A 19,105-nucleotide genomic window follows, 5' to 3' on the forward strand; every position below is an offset into this window, starting at 1 on the left:
AAAAAACACTGCAACTCAAGAAAACTCATACTTCTGTCTTCATACAAAACATACATATATGGAGAAAGAGAGTTTCTTTTGTATGAAGACAGAAGTATGGGATATATACATCTCTCTCAAACCTGTAAGACAGATTAGTATAAAAGCCAATGTTTTTAAGGAATGAGGGTTTTCTTATTTTAATTTTCATAGCCAAGTCCAAAGGAATGATTTTTTAAAGTAAATATATTAGGTTGGTGCAAAAGTAACTTGCAGTTTTTGCCATTACTTTCAACATTTTCATTAATAGCATTCATTGTATTTTACCAGAAATCAAATCCCAAATATCATAACCAACCCACTGAACTTGTATGAAAATAAAATGAATTTTAACTCATATTATTGGAAATAATTCAGCCAACAAAGTCTCAAACCTACAAAATAATCAACTGGCAGATGGTTCTTCTGCCTTAAAATTTTAAGATAAAAAACAGTCTCAAATAATGTGAAGGGCAACTGAGAGTGTTCTGAAGCTGGGCACTGTGGCATGCACCTGTAGTCTCAGCTACTTGGGAGGCTGAGGGAGGAAGATCACTTGAACCCATGAATTTGGGGCTGCAGTGAGCTATGATCCCACCACCGCATTCCAGCTTGGACAACAGAGCAAGACTCCGTCTCTGCCAAAAACACACACACAGGGTGTTTTGAAACTAAACGTTAAGAATCACTACAGTATTTAGATTTATGCTGGCAAAAAGTTAAAATCAAGTATGTAATCAAATCATAGCTGAATTCTGTTCATAAACAGAACTTATTATGAGACCAAAGGACCTACAGACTAGCACTAATTAAAAAATAATAAAACCACTATGTAATTTTAAATTTCATAGTCACATTTTAAAAATTAAAAAGAAACAGGTTAAATTAATTCTAATAATACTTTTAACACAAAATATGATGATTTCAATAAACTGTTCATAATGTTTTACATTCTTTTTATTACACTAAGTCTTCAAAATCTGGTGCATGTGTTACACTTTCAGTAATCTCAATTCCAGCCTGCCACATGGCTACCACATCAGACAGCAAAATTACAGATGAATAGAAATTTGCCAGTCTCTTTACTGAACAGATTGATATTTAGCATAATGGTAGCAGTCTACTATCCTTTTCCACAAACTACTTGTAAATTATATTTTTTAAAAGTGTAAAGCTTTAGATGTATTGTTCTCAGACACTTACAAAACTAAGTTAACATTTTGGCTCCTGCCAACTAATATTGTGTGTGTGTATGTATATACATACATATATATATTCTAATATAATTACCTATGTATACATGTATGTATACATATTCTATTCTATATATTTTTTTATTTTTATTTTTTAAAGCCTCTTGATCGCATTGTAGACAGGTAAGCTACATCACTTAGCTACATCAATACCATTACTTCTAGTCTAAAAGCCAGTGGCATCCCAACTTGACTTTCTCTAGCCCAAAGCAAGACCCAGTAGGCACTGTAGGCCTCCACTGGTACCCAGGCTAAGGAATTCTCATCTCCTGGGCTTGAGAACAGAAAGCTAAGTCCTAACTACCAAGCTAAATCCCCAAGCTGATGTATCTGGTCCTTTGACAAGAGAAACTGATATAATCCCATCACTCTACACAATTCAACAGCAGCACAGCTACTCAGTGGGGCTAAGTACAACTGTGATAAACAAAAAATATCAGTCACATTTTTAATGTGATTAAAATAATACTTTAATACTGACTTAAAAACAGAAAGAACAAATCAGCTTGAGATACCTTTAATTCTTCATGATCTGTAAATAAAACCAGACAGATTACAAAAATTAAAACTCTAAGTAGACTATAAAACAGTTTTTACTTTTAGTAGAAAGTAAAACAAAGTACAACATATATTGCCATAATACAGATGATCAAAATGGAGTTTAACAATGGAATACATAACAAGTCACTGAATATAGGAGGCAGACTGTAAGTCATAAAATGGTGCTTTGAGAAACTCCCTCAACTGTCCTTAATATTCAAAATCAAGGGTATAATAATGGTTTACTCTAGAATCAAGCGATATATGAATTTAAATAAGACCCTAAAGAAATTCAGGGGGACTGAAAAGGAGCCTCTAATACCAAACAATTTCTGAGCCCCTCAAAAATAATGGACTGCTCCTTCACTTATCAGAAAGTGAATTTTCTTTTGCACATAAAACTCTTGCCATAAGCATAAATGTACTTGTCTGTATGTGCAAGAGTAGTGAGATAATTACATACCTTTGGGGCTTAAATACATCTGGTGTCACGTCACACACCTAAGGCATACAGTTACTTCATTTTGAACCATTCACTCCAGGGAGTAATTATTCATCCCATAACTTGGTCATAAAATGCACAGCTTACTCAGTATTTCAGCAATTGTATAGCATAGGTGGATTTTTACATGGTACTTCTATAAATCAGACAACCAAAACGTATACCTTAAAAAGTTAAAGTGCTAAAATTACGGTAAGTTATATAGACTTCCTAAGCTTTTAACTTGTGACCAGTCTACATAGAAAGCTACAAATGCTACAGAAAGTTGAACACACCAAGCAGTTCACTAATTTGAGCAGGGGGTATGATGGCAGCAGAAATTAGGTCACAAGAAGGCACAAAAACATTCAAATAAGTATTCCTGGGTGCTGCCTAGAAAGAATCTTTTCTCATCAGTAAACAAAAGAGTTTTTCCTAAAAACCAACTGGGTAAAGGACACTCTAAGGCTTGCTCTAAGAGTTAGGTCTTTAGGATATAATTTGGAATAAGAGAATGTCCTCAGCATATGCTGAATCTATCTACAGGGCTGCCAAAACAATCCGCAAGAACTCAAAGTTGTGCCTTCCAGTAACTATGGTGTATGCACCTCTCCTGCCTCATGCAGCTTGTTACATTAATCTTCTCTCTCTGAAGTATGCCCCACACACAATGCCCCAAGTCTCCCACTAAAATCAAGAAATCATCAGAGAAAATGGTAATTGTTTCAAGCCCAAGTATTCATGTCAATAAATGTCGTGATTGAAATTATTTTTAAAGGTCCAACAAAGAAAAAGTCACCCTCAACTGAGTGAAGTATCAGCTCCAAGGAGTAAGAATGTACTACATCATGGATGGGTTATATATCCAATACCACTACCAAGGAGAAAAAAGTAGAACATGAACATTCAGAAGCCAAGGAGAAAAAAATAAAACATATACATTCAGAAGTAGTGAAACACTGCTCAAAAAGGTCAGTCCACTAAATTTGAATGGTATCACAGACCAAGGAGGAGTGTCAGTGACACATGTGCAAAAAGACAGGCTGTCTCTAGCAACAATTGGAAAACATGATCCCTCTTGAGAGCTGAGAGGCCTAGGTGTCCAGGTCTAGAACAGACTGCCTGGATGTCCTGACAAGTGACTTACCATCTCATATTTGTTCCCTCAACCCTGGAATGAGAATACCTTCTCCTCAAAGTTGTGAGAGCTAGAAATTATGCTTGTAAAGCACAGAATTGGTAGTACTCAAAAGGTGGTCAATATTATGAGCTGGAACAATATAAAATGCCAAATAAATGTTTCAAATGAGAGCTCATCCCAATCCTCATCCCAAACAAGATACTGAAAAAAACTTCATGTTTCTCCAAGACCACTTTGAAACAGAAATGACTTTATTTGGAAGATCATTCTATCCTGCTACTTATGTTTGATTAACTTGAGGAAGCAAACATTAAAATGATGAAAAAAACTGAAAAAAAAGCTCAAGCATAAGCATACACAGATCAACAGGGGGAAAAAAGGCCAAGCACGGTGGCTCATATCTGTAATCCGAGCACTTTGGGAGGCCGAGGCAGACAGACCACAAGGTGAGGAGTTCGAGACCAGCCTGGCCAATATGATGAAATCTCATCTCTACTAAAAATACAAAAATTAGCTGGGTGTAGTGGTGTGCACCTGTAGTGCCAGCTACTCTGGAGGCCCAGGCAGAAGAATCGCTTGAACCAGGGAGGTAGAGGTTGCAGTGAACCAAGATCACGCCACTGCACTCCAGCCTGGGTGAAGACTCCGTCTCAAAAAAAAAAAAAAAAAAATGTTCAGGCAAACTTGCTATGGCCCACAGTGATCCTGCACATGAGCTCCAATATCAGTGCCTTGCCCACCATGACCAAACACAGCTGCTCATCCAAGAGAACTGAGAAGACAGGACAGAAAAAGACAACTGACCTATGCATATGATCAAAAGGGAGTCTCCTGCTCTAACTACACACCTACCATCCTCTTGCAATCTTTGGCTGCAAATAGGACTGTTGGTTTTTCCCAGTAATACATGACCAACTGAATGTATAAGACTATGTCATATAAATCCACATTCTAAGACAACTGACCTTGACAAAGTACTTCCTGTAATTAAAATAGCACACAGTTTCTCAAACTCAGATTCTAAGAAAGTGCCTCTAACCATAAAGGTGAATGCAAGTGTACCTTTGGGGAATTTGGGAGTGGCCCAAAGTAGCCAAAAACACAAAACTAGGCTGTATTTTTCAAACTGGCATATTCTTTGTGTGATGGCATGGAGCGATATAGATAGATGGAACCTATAAAAGCAGTGCCTCCTCCTGGAGAGTATGAAAATACTCCCAAAGTAAAAACCACTTCCTTCATCCATTTATTCAACAAACTTTTATTGGGAGATAACTATGTGCAAATGGTTGTACTGACAGCCATGGATACAAACACATGTATACATACATATTCACACACATATTTACAGTTTCTGTCCTCCTGGAGCTTACAATCTTATGGGGGAGGACAATCCGAAAAAGGAAAAATCACACAAAAAACTATGATTAGAGTTACAAAGGAGGTAATTTTTTTGCCAGGATAGTTCTGAGCCAAGATGACAATTAGTGCATGAACCAAGCACAGAAGAACATTCCAGACAGAAAAAAGAACATGGGCAAAGGCAGGTGACAGGGCAACTTGGACACATTTGAAAGGGAAGGGAGAACACTGTGCAGAAGGTAGCTGAGGGTCAACGCTAGACCATGCTGGGCCTTTACACCTATGAATGACTTCAGGCTCTGAGCAAAGGGAAGCCACCAAAGGTTCTGCACAGGGTAGGTATGGACAACACCATCCTGGCTGCAATACACATTCTAAGAGCTGAGCCCTATCTGTCCAAAGTTTGCAAGCTGATTAACACTGTTATACATACACGAAATCCACTCTTACACATGCATGTGTATACAAACATAGCATATAAAAATTTTTAATAGAGCTCTATGGTACAAATTAGAAGTGCAGAAAGGCCACTAACAGGTCAGAAAGGAGGAAAATGCATGATGTGATTGCTAATCCAGTCTAAACTTCACTGAAAATATTAAACTTTGGATAGAAAAAATGGGATGTGGAATAAGTAATCTGGGTCATATCACCACAGCTTTCCAAGGCAAGGACTTATGAAGATACCCAAAGATACAATTGAAAGAAAACACAAATAAGATTTCAGTTCATAAGCCCTGAAAATTTCATTTGAGATTATTTTTCTGAATACTTTATATGTAAATTTTTAAATTGGGGAAAATGCTAACCAACTCTTTTCATTTATTAATGAAAGTTTCCAAAAGAAGGGAATGTAGTAGTACAGTCATTCGACATAAGAAACTCAGAAACATAAATTTAAAAGTTGTTCTATCTTCTTCCATCCTCCACTTGACATGGTACATATTCGGGGAAGCCTGGAAACTAAACCCTAAGTGATGAGGTCAGTCCACAACTGTCCATCCTATGCATGAATAATACAGAATTTATTTTAGCTATCCCCTTTCCATTTTCAGGAGAATTCCAGAGTTCCAAGTGAAGACAAAATTCATCAGTCACTAGAGTCAAAAACAAGGGAGAAATTAAGACATTAAGGCATACACCTCTATGAATACATGCTCTGTTTAGTTGCACTAGATCAGGCAATGATTATAATAAACTATTAACAAAAATAAATCTGTAGATAGAGAAATTTGTGTTTTAATGGTAATTAGATTTGTTAAAACAAGGTTTCCTTTCTCTATGAAATCAATATATAATGATTACAGGATTTTCGAAAAATACAGAAAACTAGAAGAAAATAATAAATGAAAAAAATTAGGTAAAACTGAAGCAAAGGGTAACAGTATAATCCCTTTTGTGTACTATTTAGAATTCAAATACTTTCATGTATTCCCATGTGAGGCTCTTAGCAGCCTCATGACAGAGGTATAATTAGTCCTATTTTTTAAGGACTTGAGGAAGTTCAGAGCCAGTAAGTGTTCTGCATAGACACACACAGATAGTAAGCCAAGACCCAGCAAAAAGGACTCTAGCCTCCTAATGGCTCAGATATCTTCTCCAAGCTCCTGACTATGTGGTTAACAAATGACACATTATGCCAGTGGCTAACTGCGAGTACCTAAAATGAGCAGTACCTGTGAACATCAGTCTAAGAAAATGTACAAACAGAACTGAACTAATACAAACATATGCTAAAAAAAAAATACAACCTTGAATAAGAATATAAAATTTTCCTATCTTTAAATTGGAAAAAAAAAAAAAAAACTCAAGGATGGTGACATCAAACCGATGGAGACTGAGAATCTCTTAACTGCTTCCTTTTGTTCTGAACAGCCCAAACAAAATCATATATTTCCTCTTTGAAAGAGACTGAGGAAGGCCGGGCGCGGTGGCTCACGCCTGTAATCCCAGCACTTTGGGAGGCCGAGGCGGGTGGATCACGAGGTCAAGAGATCGAGACCATCCTGGTCAACATGGTGAAACCCCGTCTCTACTAAAACTACAAAAAATTAGCTGGGCATGGTGGCGCGTGCCTGTAATCCCAGCTACTCAGGAGGCTGAGGCAGGAGAACTGCCTGAACCCAGGAGGCGGAGGTTGCGGTGAGCCGAGATCACGCCATTGCACTCCAGCCTGGGTAACAAGAGCGAAACTCCGTCTCAAAAAAAAAAAAAGAAAGAAAGAAAGAAAGAGACTGAGGAGAGCCCACTCATCAAGGGCAGAAATAAGCCAAAGGCCACCTTTCAATCACAAAAACATACCCATCTTCCCTCTCTTATTCTCCCTACACATAGAAGAGCACATAGGGCACAATTCTAAACTGATTTATATCTTGCCCTCTTCCTTCTGAGAAACAAGATGTATGGCTAGGGTAACCACAGACTTTATTATCCAAACTGGAGCACTTCTACCAGTGAAAGAGGTGACTGTCTAGGAAAAGAGATATAAGCCAAGATCGACTGGACAAATAGGAACAGGTGGTCACCCAATATCTGGATAACTCATCCCTCTCAGGGACCAAGCACTGAAAGTACAGCCCTATTGTTAAATTATTGTTCAAAAAAGTGCTCTGGTGTACTCCATTTTATGCAAATTGAGTCTTAAGCAAATTCTACCTCAAGAGAAAGTCACCAGCGTTTTGGAGACCAGTTTAATAAACCATTCCTATTAATTAGCCAACGTCTTTTCACAATGTGTAAGATCTTGTGGGATGTTCTGAAGTTATATGTGTTTTTGCATGTCATCTGTGACAGGGAGAGGTTTTTTTTTGTTTTTTTTTTTTTTTAGATGGAGTCTCGCTTTGCTGCCAAGCTGGAATACAGTGGCGCAATTTCAGCTCACTGCAACCTCCACCTTCTGGGTTCAAGTGATTCTCATACCTCAGCCTCCCAAGTAGCTGGGATTACAGGCACCCATCAACACGCCCAGCTAACTTTTTGTATTTTTAGTAGAAACGGGGTTTTACCATGTTGGCCAGGATGGTCTTGATCTCCTGACCTCATGATCCGCCTGCCTCGGCCTCCCAAAGTGCTGGGATTACAGATGTAAGCCACCACGCCCAGCCAGAGGAGGAGTGTTTTTTTTGGTTTTTTTTTGTTGTTGTTGTTGTTTTTGAGACGGAGTTTCGCTCTTGTTACCCAGGCTGGAGTGCAATGGCGCGATCTTGGCTCACCGCAACCTCCGCCTCCTGGGTTCAAGCAATTCTCCTTCCTCAGCCTCCTGAGTAGCTGGGATTACAGGCACGCGCCACCATGCCCACCCAATTTTTTTTTGTAGTTTTTAGTAGAGACGGGGTTTCACCATGTTGACCAGGATGGTCTCAATCTCTTGACCTCGTGATCCACCCGCCTCGGCCTCCCAAAGTGCTGGGATTACAGGCGTGAGCCACCGCGCCCGGCCAGGAGGAGAGTTTTTAAAAACTAAATTTAGTTATACCAATTTCCTTTAAAAATGAAGTATCAAATAGAAGAAAAAGGCAATCTCTTAATCCCACAAAGGCATTTATGATTATTTTTCTACATAACCCAAAGGTACCGTTCTGCACAGAAATATGCAAGTTACTTTCTGTTTAGATGTTGGAGTCATCTAACAGATAAATTGCTTTCAGAATAGCTTTTGGGATGATGCTACTATTAGTAAGTCAACAAGCTTAAAGAAAGGTCCCTTCAAATGAGAAGAAAAAAAAGAAACCCAAAGAGTATTTGAAGAAATATACTGATGACAAACCCAGTACTGAAAACCAGCCTACTTATCCAGAGATCATATTCCTATTCACCTTCCTAAAATACTAAGAAACAGCAATTCAGACTCAGAAAATCAAATGGAAATTAGAAACTGGTACTATTTTTTTCAATTAAGAGAATTTCATGCAGACACCCACAGGACTGGCATATAATCTAAGACTATCATTCATTCAAGTGACATTTCAATGTCTACTATGCTTATAATGTCCTGGCACTGTTAATACAGTAGTTGGCTGTTCTAGATTTTAAATTTGCCATTATTTTTTTTCAAACTAGCAGATTCATCTTTCACTCCAAAAAGAGACTTTGTATTTAAATGCTCTGTAATTCTGATCCCTCTCAAAAAAAAGACTAGAAATGTCTGCTACACAATGATAAATTCAAAATGACTACTCCGAAACAGTGTACAGTAGAGTAGTTTTACATCTGTTAGCACTCCAAATTTTGATTCAATTTGATTAGCTCACTGATGCTTCCTCCATCAATGATGTTTAGATATCTACAGTCCTACAAAGACTATTCTGATTTCTCATAAAAACAAATTGTCCCTAATTTTCTCCAATTTTTACATTAAGGAGGAGTTCCACAGTTGTGTTCTCAAATTTGGAAAAGACCATGAATCAGGAGAGGGTTAGTCTCCACAAAAATCCCTTACAGAATTCAGAAGGTCTACCCACATTCACTGGAGTGACCGAATGCCTCTCAATCTAGAAAGGAAGCCAGATTATCTAAAAAGATCTGGTTTACTATTACAGATTTCTAAGAGGAAACAGTAGGAATCTAAGACATAGAATGCTTTAGAATTATTAAGCCTTCCTCAAAGAGTTGGGTTCAAAGCTCAGTTCTAAGATGAGGGAAACAAAAGAGGAGGAGAAATTAATTGTTGCACAATTGTAAAGGATCAAAGAGGAAAATAGCAATTCATGGAGTAAATTTTTAAACTAGCAGTTTAAAAATGTGATAGTCAATAAATTCCTAAAACAACCCTAAAATAGACTGTCATATACTGAACTTTTACAGATTACATTCTAAATTGTAATGTTTCCTATGTTTAATAGGAAGTATAAAGGGGAAAAATCAAGAAGTAAAAAGTTTTTATACAAGAACATTAAATATGCAACCCAATGAAGTATAAATAACTAAACGGAGGTAGGGGTGAGAACTTTCTATATCTAAACATTGCTACATGAATTTTTTGTGTTTTTCAGAGCTTAATCCACCACAGCTTAACCCACTACCACCAAAACTCCATCACACATATGCTATTTTAAAAATACAAACTATATTCTTTTTAAATCTTGCTTTTTTTAATTCAAAATGATCACATGCTTAAAATCAACTTGGTTTCAAAAAGACTTCAGGTCTTACAACTAAGGATACTATAACACTTATTTTGCCATTTGTGAGTTTCACATCGAAAAAGTGTCAACATAATAAATTATCTTCAAAATTCACCAGGACATTCTATCATAAATTAGAATATCCTCACAAACAATACAGTTTTTTCTTTAATATTCAATCTTTTCCATTTCTTCCATGTCTAGCTGCTTAAAGCTACAGTGGTCCTGGATTTTCATAAGTACACACAGCTTATTTGCTTCAATAATGTTGCAGGTGAGGCCTTTTTTTCCTAAAACTGTTCTGTCCACCCTACGCACTGGAGGTAGGTCTCAAAGTCTGGCTCCTCTGCTTGGTTTACAGGGAGATCAAAGTTCACAATGGTGACTTGCTTCACATCAATCCCTCCAGTGCAAACACTGGTTTTTATGAGAACCTTCTTATCCTAAAACTTCTGAATGACGGATACTCACTGCTCCATGGTCAGCTCTCCACTTAACAAAAAGACACCTGGTGGCCAGCCTGCATCATCTCCACAGTCAACCACTTGGCATTTCGTTGAGTCTCCCAGAAGACGATGGCCTCACCAATGATGATGCCACCATATATGTTGCTTAGAGCTTGGTATTTGTCCTTCCTGTTCTTGCACAACACGTAATACTGCCAGATGTTGTTCAGTGTCAGCTCCTCTTTGTGTAACTTGGTAATTTAGGGATGGGTACGATTCACTCAGCAAAATGCCACACACAGTAGCTATGAACTATTGAAACAAATTCAGACCTCATTACATGAACTCATAGTTACTAGCCATTATATCACCAATTGTTGTCTAACACATCTAAAATGCAAACTATGACTTTTTTTTTTTAGACAGAGTCTCGCTCTGCCATCAGGCTGGAGTGCAGTGGCGCAATCTCAGATCACTGCAACCTCCACCTCTTGGGTTCAAGCGATTCTCCCACCTCAGCCTCCTGAGCAGCTGAGACCACAGGCATGAGCCACCACGCCCAGCTAATTTTTGCACCTCTTAGACACAGGGTTTCACCATGATGGGCAGGAGAGTCTTGACCTCTTAACCTCATGATCCGCCCACCTTGGCCTCCCAAAGTGCTAAGATTGCAGATGTGAGCCACCATGCCCAGCCCAAACTAAGAAAATCTTTAATAAAAATAGTGAAAAACCTTGAATTAAACTTGAATCTGTACTTTTTTTAAAAATCCATCCATTTTAAAATAAAAATATTTTGCTACAAATTATTAAAATGAATAGTGTTTCTTAAAGGCTTTTTCCCCCACTGTAGGAGTCATAATTGAAAGCAAAAATGCAACACAATCCAGGCCTTTGGAATTTGCTATTTATGAAACAGCTTAAACAAAATGCCTTTTTAATACGTTGCTAAGAGAGATCCATGAAAACTGCAAAGAAACTGCTCCGACAAGTTCTAATAAGGAAAGTCATCTGAGCACTTTGCTTATAAGAACTCTAAACAGCACTAATCAAACTACCTACTGGGCTTTGGTTTTAATAAGGCATGTTAAGCTGGAGCTCACATCATTTACATGACTCATCTAAACAAAATGTAAATAGCATTAAGGATACACAAGGTAGTCACTTACCTACTAACATCCAGTAGTTTACAATGTTCTATGCATCATATTAAATTATACATATATACGTATCTAGAGAGATACATTTATATCAATAGGTCAACTGACTATCTCCAAGCCACTTTTGAAATATCTACTCTTTTAACTGCAGAAAGATACTCTATTGTATGATTACTACACTATGATATAGTTAAATAAACTTGATATTCTATCCCCAAGATAGTCACTATGTTTCCTTATAATTCAGCAAACTACCCAAGTTGATCTCATCTAAAATATAAGAACCTGCAATATAAGAATGGTGCCAGGCACGGTGGCTCATGCCTGTAATCCCAACATTTTGGAAGGCCGAGATGGGTCAATCACCTGAGGTCAGGAGTTTACGACCAGCCTGGCCAACATGGTGAAACCTCGTCTCTACTAAAAAAAAAAAAAAAAAAAAAAAAAATACAAAAATTAGCCGGGCATGGTGACAGGCGCCTATCCCAGCTACTCAGCAGGCTGACGCAGGAAAATCACCTGAACCCAGGAGGCGGAGGTTGCAGTGAGTGGAGAACGTGCCGCTGCATTCCAGTCTGGGCTGCAACACTAAGATTCCATCAAAAAAAAAAAAAAAAAAAAAGAAAGAAAGAAAGAAAAAAGATGTAAGAATGTAAATAAACTCTAAAACATCTGCCTTCTGTAGGATACTAGACCCCGCTATCCACCTTTCACTAAATCCCTCAACCTAAGCTTTCTTATCTCCATAAAACTAAATTCAGCAGAATTCATCCAATAATTACCTTAAAGAAAATCAATTTGATTCTACTTCTAGTTATTTTGGCCAACTATTTTGTGTTACCTTAAGAAGGGTGTCAGATCAATGCACCACTAAACATTATCCTGCCATCCAATGGATTTAAGTACATTATACCACTACTCATTGAATAATCATCAGTGTTTCTATTTATATTCAGTGCAGCTCATGGTACACCACAAATCATCCTCAACATGCCCTCAGCTTTTCTATGTACCATTATAGAAAGAAAACAAATACTACTCTTCTTACTGAAGTCCCTTCCAAAGATAAATTCACCTTGTGATATTTTTCTTTGCAAAATTACTCAAGAATACAATATAGTTTTCATCATGAGTGCAACAGATAGTCAAGTTCTTAAATTCATATATGCATCCAAAAACTTTAAACTCAATTTGCAAATACAATCTATATAATACTGGCTCTGGGATGTACAGACTCTAGACCCAGATACTACTATTTCGACTAAAACCTACCGGCTCCCTACAAAATGAATAGCAAGTTTTAGTTAAACATATTACTAGAGTATTAACCAAATCCAAACACACACAAATGAGTTAGTCAAGAGAACACTGATAACTGCAGAAAAAAACAGTATGTGTTTCTTTTTAATGTCTGATATAATTATACAAACCAATTCAGACTCCACAACTTCAACAGCTACAGCAATTTTAAAGATGCCCAAGGCATAGTAAATAAATCAAGCAAATTTCCCACCTCTTGGTGGCACCACAAAATGAAAAGTATTCAACTGGACTACATGTCTGACACAATTCTTAAATCTTTCTCATACCTAAAATAAACTATATGTTACATGTTCCAAGATTTATGCATGACTACTATTAAAAATCAATCACTTCTAAAAACATGTACATTCTATTTCAAAAAAATAAAAGCAAATGGAGTACCACACCACAGAATATGTCTGAAATTTAGTTTTGTTTGATAAGTAAAAGTTAAGTTTTTGACATCTATGAGCAGTCCCACAACAGGCTGGCCCTGTGCCATCATGGCCTAGTGCCAGCCTGATGTAGAGCCATGCTAAAAATAGCAGCTAAGCAGCAGCTGTAACACATAGGTCCTTCTGACCTCAACTTTATTTCCCTAAAGGGTGACTGGAGGAAGCAGGGGACAACTGGAGGGAATGAGAGAAATGGAATATACTCTCAGCAGGTATTACTTACCTCTTCTGATGTGTCTTTTTTCCTACCACACACTCTTTTCTCCTCCCTTCCCCCACCCCATCCCCAAAAAATGAAAGGCTAGATGAAGAGAAGAAAGAAAAGAAGTGAAGGAAAGAAAGAACAAACTGGAGCTGTGAGGCAGGCTGGGTTCAGAGCCTTCCGCACCTGCTGCCCTCAAGTCTCACTTGATTCTACTCTGCCATCATCACAAAGCAGCCATTGGTCATTTCAGTTATCAGCTTCACCACTGTCTAGAGAAAGTATAAACCATAATCCTGAAAAGACTGTCTAGATTATTGGGTTAAAGGTATATCAGATAAAAATTACACAAGCTATATCTGGGGGAAGGAGGGAAGAAGAACTCTAAAATGGCATCAAGAATACAAATCCTGGCCAGACCCAGTGACTCACACGTGTAATCCCAACATTCTGGGAGGCAAAGATGGGTGGATCACCTGAGGTCAAGAGTTCCAGACCAGCCTGGTCAACATGGCGAAACCCCATCTCTACTAAAAATACAAAAAAGTAGCCAGGCATGTTAGCACTTGCCTGTAATCCCATCTTCTCAGGAGGCTGAGTCACAAGAATCACTTGAGCCCAGGAGGCAGAGACTGGAGAGACTGCAGTGAGCTAAGACTGAACCACTGCACTCTAGCCTGGGTGACAGAGAGAGAGATGCTGTCTAAAAAAAAAAAAACAAACAAACAAACAAAAAAATCCAAAGTGGTAAGAATAAGGAAACTTGCAGAACACTAAAAAACAAAGTCATAAAGGAACAGGGCTAATATATTCAAAAGTTTGCTCACATAAAACAACCAGATTACAAACCTGGTATTTGGGTTTTAGAATCTGATTTTATGACAAGTACTTATAAAAATCATGACCATCTTCTTTGTAGAAATGAGTTAGTAGAAAGTAGGAGTAAAAGTTCAGCATGACCAAATACAGTGCTACCTTCAACCTCTGCAGGCCTCTACCAACAAAGACCAATAGCCACACCAGAAGAGGCTCCAGGTATGTCCCTTACACCTAAATTATAGAACCCCTACACAGTACCACACTCATAAAAATGCTGGTCACTGTGAGCAAACATTTAACATGTACAACTTGGCATATACAAAATTCTAATCTGTACTGATGTAATTATGTAAGAGAATTTAAAACCTGCTTTTGTGGACTTATTCCAGATGCTATCTTATGTATATTTTCTGTATAAAATCTTCCAACATTAGAGAACTGGCACCAATTAACAATGAAAAATACTTTAAGTAAACAGGTTCTTAAATAAGGCAGGAAGAGGGAACCAGTCACCTGAATTTCAAGCACCTTAATTCACTAAATGAGCTTCCAATTTATCTGATCAGCTTATTCAGTTAGTAAGAGTTTAAATGTCCTGACAGGTTCTACTGCATCCTTCCAATTAACATCAGCATTCAGGAATTGCAGATAAAAACTATCTCCTTCAAAGAATGTCAAATCTCTTTACCAGCAACAGGAAATAACATAATTGTAGCATTTTAAAAGGACCTTAAAATGAGATACTTAATTTCTCAAATATACTTTGAGAACCTAACTTTGCTGCATATATATTCGATCTAACCTGCAAGTTAATTTCTCTTTCAAAACTTAACATCTCACGGAAGATGATCAAAATTACCCAACACAACCTTCCTCCAAAGCTGGAATTAATTCCTAAAAGACTTGCTTTTAATGTAGTGGTTTTTCAAGTAAAATTTTAAAGTTCTGGAGATTATTTGCGTAACAAGGTAAATATAGTTAACACTGCCAAACCACACACATAAAAATGGTTAAGATGGTCAATATTATAGTATGTCCGTTTTACCACAACCGAAATTTTTTAAATCCTAATGTGTAAATATCCTGATAATTTTTAAAGAAATTATCTCAATTTTAAAATCATACCTATGATCACAATTTAAAATCCAGGCCACTGTGAAAAGTCACTCTGGAAAGTAGCAAGAAACTGTAAAACTAAACCTTCTAGAATAGGTAATGATGATGCATCATGGGCAGTAATGCTTGAGCACCAGCCAAAGGGGCTGTGTGTATCTGGCTCTGCTTTTAACAGCAACAAAAGTTATTTGTAGTTTTTTCCCTGTGTTTCAGTTTCCTCATCTGTAAAATAGAAACAATAATGGTGCCTAACTCATACAGCTGTTGTTAATACATAAAGTAGATAGTGCAGTATTCGGCACCTGGTTAAGTGTTATGAAAATGTTAGCTATTATTACTCTTACTATTAGCAAATGTTGTAGCGGTATTAAGAGTCTCACCATAAATCTCGTCCAGCTGGTTCAGTGAAGAGCTCCCCCAAGTCATACAAAAAGGCTTTAAAGGGCGGGTGTGGTGGCTCACGCCTGTCATCCTAGCATTTCAGGAGGCTGAGGTGGGTGAATCACTTGAAGTCTAGAGTTTGAGACCAGCCTGGCCAACATGGCGAAATCCTGTCCCTACTAAAAATACAAAAATTAGCCAGGTATGACGGCACATGCCTGTAATCCCAGCTACTCAGGAGGGTGAGGCAATCATTTGAACCCAGGAGGCAGAGGCTGCAGCAAGCCAAGATTGTGCCACTACACTCCAGCCTGGACAACAAAGGGAGACTCCATCTCAAAAAAAAAAGTTACAGAGTACTACAGTTTGGAGGCCACATCATTTTTGTGAAAGAAGTGCATACACATATAGGTATATCCCGAAGGATTATGTATATACTATTTACTGATGAAGGAGGAGGAAGCACATTGACAACAACAATTATATTTTAAAAACCTGGTCAAATACAAATTTCCACATACACACTAAGTAGAGAGCAAACATCTGTTGTTCTGCATAAGCACTTCAAACTTCCATGAGTTCTCTGTTACATAGGTGTATATATACATTCATGTAACAGCAAGTCCTCACTTAATGCCATCAACAGGTTCTTGGAAACTGACTTTAATCAAATGACATATTGGAAAACCAATTTTATCACAGGCTAATTGACATAAACAGTAATTTCCTATGGCATATTTCTGGTCACAAAAACATCACCAACTTCTAAATAAAGACCAATATACTTTCAATATTAAACATTGAAATGAATGTCAGATGTACATACATTTAATTATGATTAATATTATGAATTCTTCACCCAGTTATTCCAGTTCAAGGTAGCAGGTGGCCAGAGCCTGTCCCAGCACCTCAGGGATAAAGGCAGGAACCCACCCTGGATGAGACACCACCCCATCGCAGGGCACACTCACACACACCCACACTCGTTCAGACTGGGGCCATTTAGACAGAACAATTCGCCTTACGTGCACATCTTTGGGATGTAGGAGGAAACCACAGTACCCAAAGAAAACTCACAGACATGGCAGATCATGCAAACTCCACCCAAGATAATGGCCCTGGCCAAAATTGACTTTTTTATTTTCTTATCAATGATATAATCAAACAATGTTATTCAAGGACCTGCTGTATAATCACACAGCTGTAATACAGTTTTGTAGTTAACAATGGTAACTTTTTCTGAACTTTAATCTCATAACATTACAATTTCCAAATATCTACAAATGTGTTTTACACTAGCACAAATTGAGCATGCCAGAATCATTACTGTACTTCAGCCATTAGAATTTAGCCTGCAACTAAAATACTATATAGGCATACATTTGTAACATTGAATAAATGTTAGCCAAATAACCTCTCCAAAGAGTCCAATTTACATCAAGAATATGCTTGCTTTGATTTCAGAGACTACCAAACTAAGACACGACCTAAACAGTAGAAAAAGATTCAACACAGCTTTGTCATTTCCTATGCCACTCTAAACAATTTACTCAGCATATTTGGGCCTCAGTTTTCTTATCAGTAAAATGAGAAAGCCTGGAATTGAAGTTATCTTTTTATCTCTAAAATCTCTATAGCTCTACTAGTAGATAACAACTACACCGCAAGAGTATTTTATTTACAAAAATACCTTTCATCTTTAAACATCTTTTGTTTTAAGAAGAAATGGAACTGTAAATCTGTACAGAAGGGTCACTGGAATATGCATGTGGTTACAACGTTCAAATTATACCTGGGTTAACTTGTCTTCTTTTCTGTTCACCTGTGGACATCACAGCATATATCTTATTTGTAGACAGATATACACACACACATATTAGCTGACACAAAATTAGCTAAGCAAATTCCACAGACATAAAACATTTAGCAGACTCAAGCAACAGTTTACTATCAGCTGAAAGTCAATCTTTCAATGAGCTGAAAGTTTAAAATGACAAGCAATTTTGGACTGCACTGTCTCCAAAGTTTGCTTTAGCTATCTTTCCTAGATGAAAAATATTAAGGAAGCGTCCAGTTTTTAAAGAACTGAAAACCAAGTACAAAGCATATTCTTAGAGGAACACAGGGCACTGAGCGAAAACTGAAAAGACAAAACCAGGTTTTTATCTAACAGACACACTTTACTTTTGGGATCTGGGTGGGACTCACAAACAAAACGTCTCTTCAGTAACACTTTTCTCCAAAGTATGATTTGATACTGATTTTTCCAAACAAGATGCATTTAAAGGGGGAAACAGCTTGTGGTTTTGAATATACAGTAATCCCTAAATATTTACATGTTAAAAAATTAATAAACCACAAAAACTAAATTAGTCTTTTTGTTGTGACAAAGCACTATTTTAAAAATTATATCGGCCAGGCACGGTGGCTCACGCCTGTAATCCCACCACTTTCAGAGGGTGACGTGGGCAGATCACCTGAGGTCAGGAGTTCAAGACCAGCCTGATCAGTAGAGTGAAACCTGCCTCTACTAAAAATACAAAAAAAATTAGCTGGGCATGGTGGCATTTGCCTGTAGTCCCAGCTACTCCAGAGGCTGAGGCAGGAGAATCGCTTGAACCCAGGAGGTAGAGGTTGCAGTGAGCTGACATCACACCACTGCACTCCAGCCTGGGTAACAGAGCAAGACTCCAACTAAAAAAAAAAAAAAAAAAAAAAATTACCATGGTAATTTGAAAGGTAACTAAAAATGGTTTTGTGGGTTTCATACCATTTATTACCTTTTTAAAAAGGCCTGTCTATAATCTGCTTTGTTTCTAAGACATTTATACTTACCTATAATCTTTCATTTTTAGGATATTTGTGCTCTTAAATATAAGAGTTTAAGTCTACAACAATTTACAACCTAACACAAAAATATACAGCATGGAAGCATGTGGAAATAATACAGATCTAATTATGTGGTTTTTCTTTTTTTTTTTTTTTGAGATGGGGTCTGGCTCCATCGCCCAGGCTAGAGTACAGCGGTATGATCTCGGCTCACTGTAGCCTCCTCTTCCTGGGTTCAGGCGATTCTCCTGTCTCAGCCTCCTAAGTAGCAGGGATTACGGGGGCGTGCCAGTATGCACAGCTAATTTTTTGCATTTTTAGTAGAGGTAGGGTTTCACCGTGTTGCCCAGGCTAGTCTCGTAACTTTTCAAAGGGACAGCTCTTACAAAAGAAAACATGTCATTCCTACAGTGCCATACTGATCACTGAACATATTACTAGCTGAAATCACACATTCCTAACTAAACCATGAATAGAG

The 19,105-nt window shown here is 37.6% G+C and overlaps 1 long non-coding RNA gene and 1 pseudogene across 1 annotated transcript; one reads left to right on the forward strand and one right to left on the reverse strand.

Annotated features, from left to right (window-relative positions):
• The first annotated feature begins 624 nt into the window (after positions 1-624).
• Positions 625-12,237, forward strand: LOC116553011. Its single transcript, XR_004269594.1, has 3 exons — positions 625-652; positions 7,536-7,540; positions 12,155-12,237. It is a non-coding gene; the product is annotated as an uncharacterized LOC116553011 (long non-coding RNA).
• On the reverse strand, positions 8,687-10,890 carry LOC116553010 (annotated as a pseudogene).
• Positions 12,238-19,105: the final 6,868 nt, after the last annotated feature.

The sequence above is a fragment of the Sapajus apella genome, unplaced genomic scaffold (assembly GCF_009761245.1).
Source record: "Sapajus apella isolate SASKATOON/1434 unplaced genomic scaffold, GSC_monkey_1.0 scaffold1, whole genome shotgun sequence".
Taxonomy (NCBI): domain Eukaryota; kingdom Metazoa; phylum Chordata; class Mammalia; order Primates; family Cebidae; genus Sapajus; species Sapajus apella.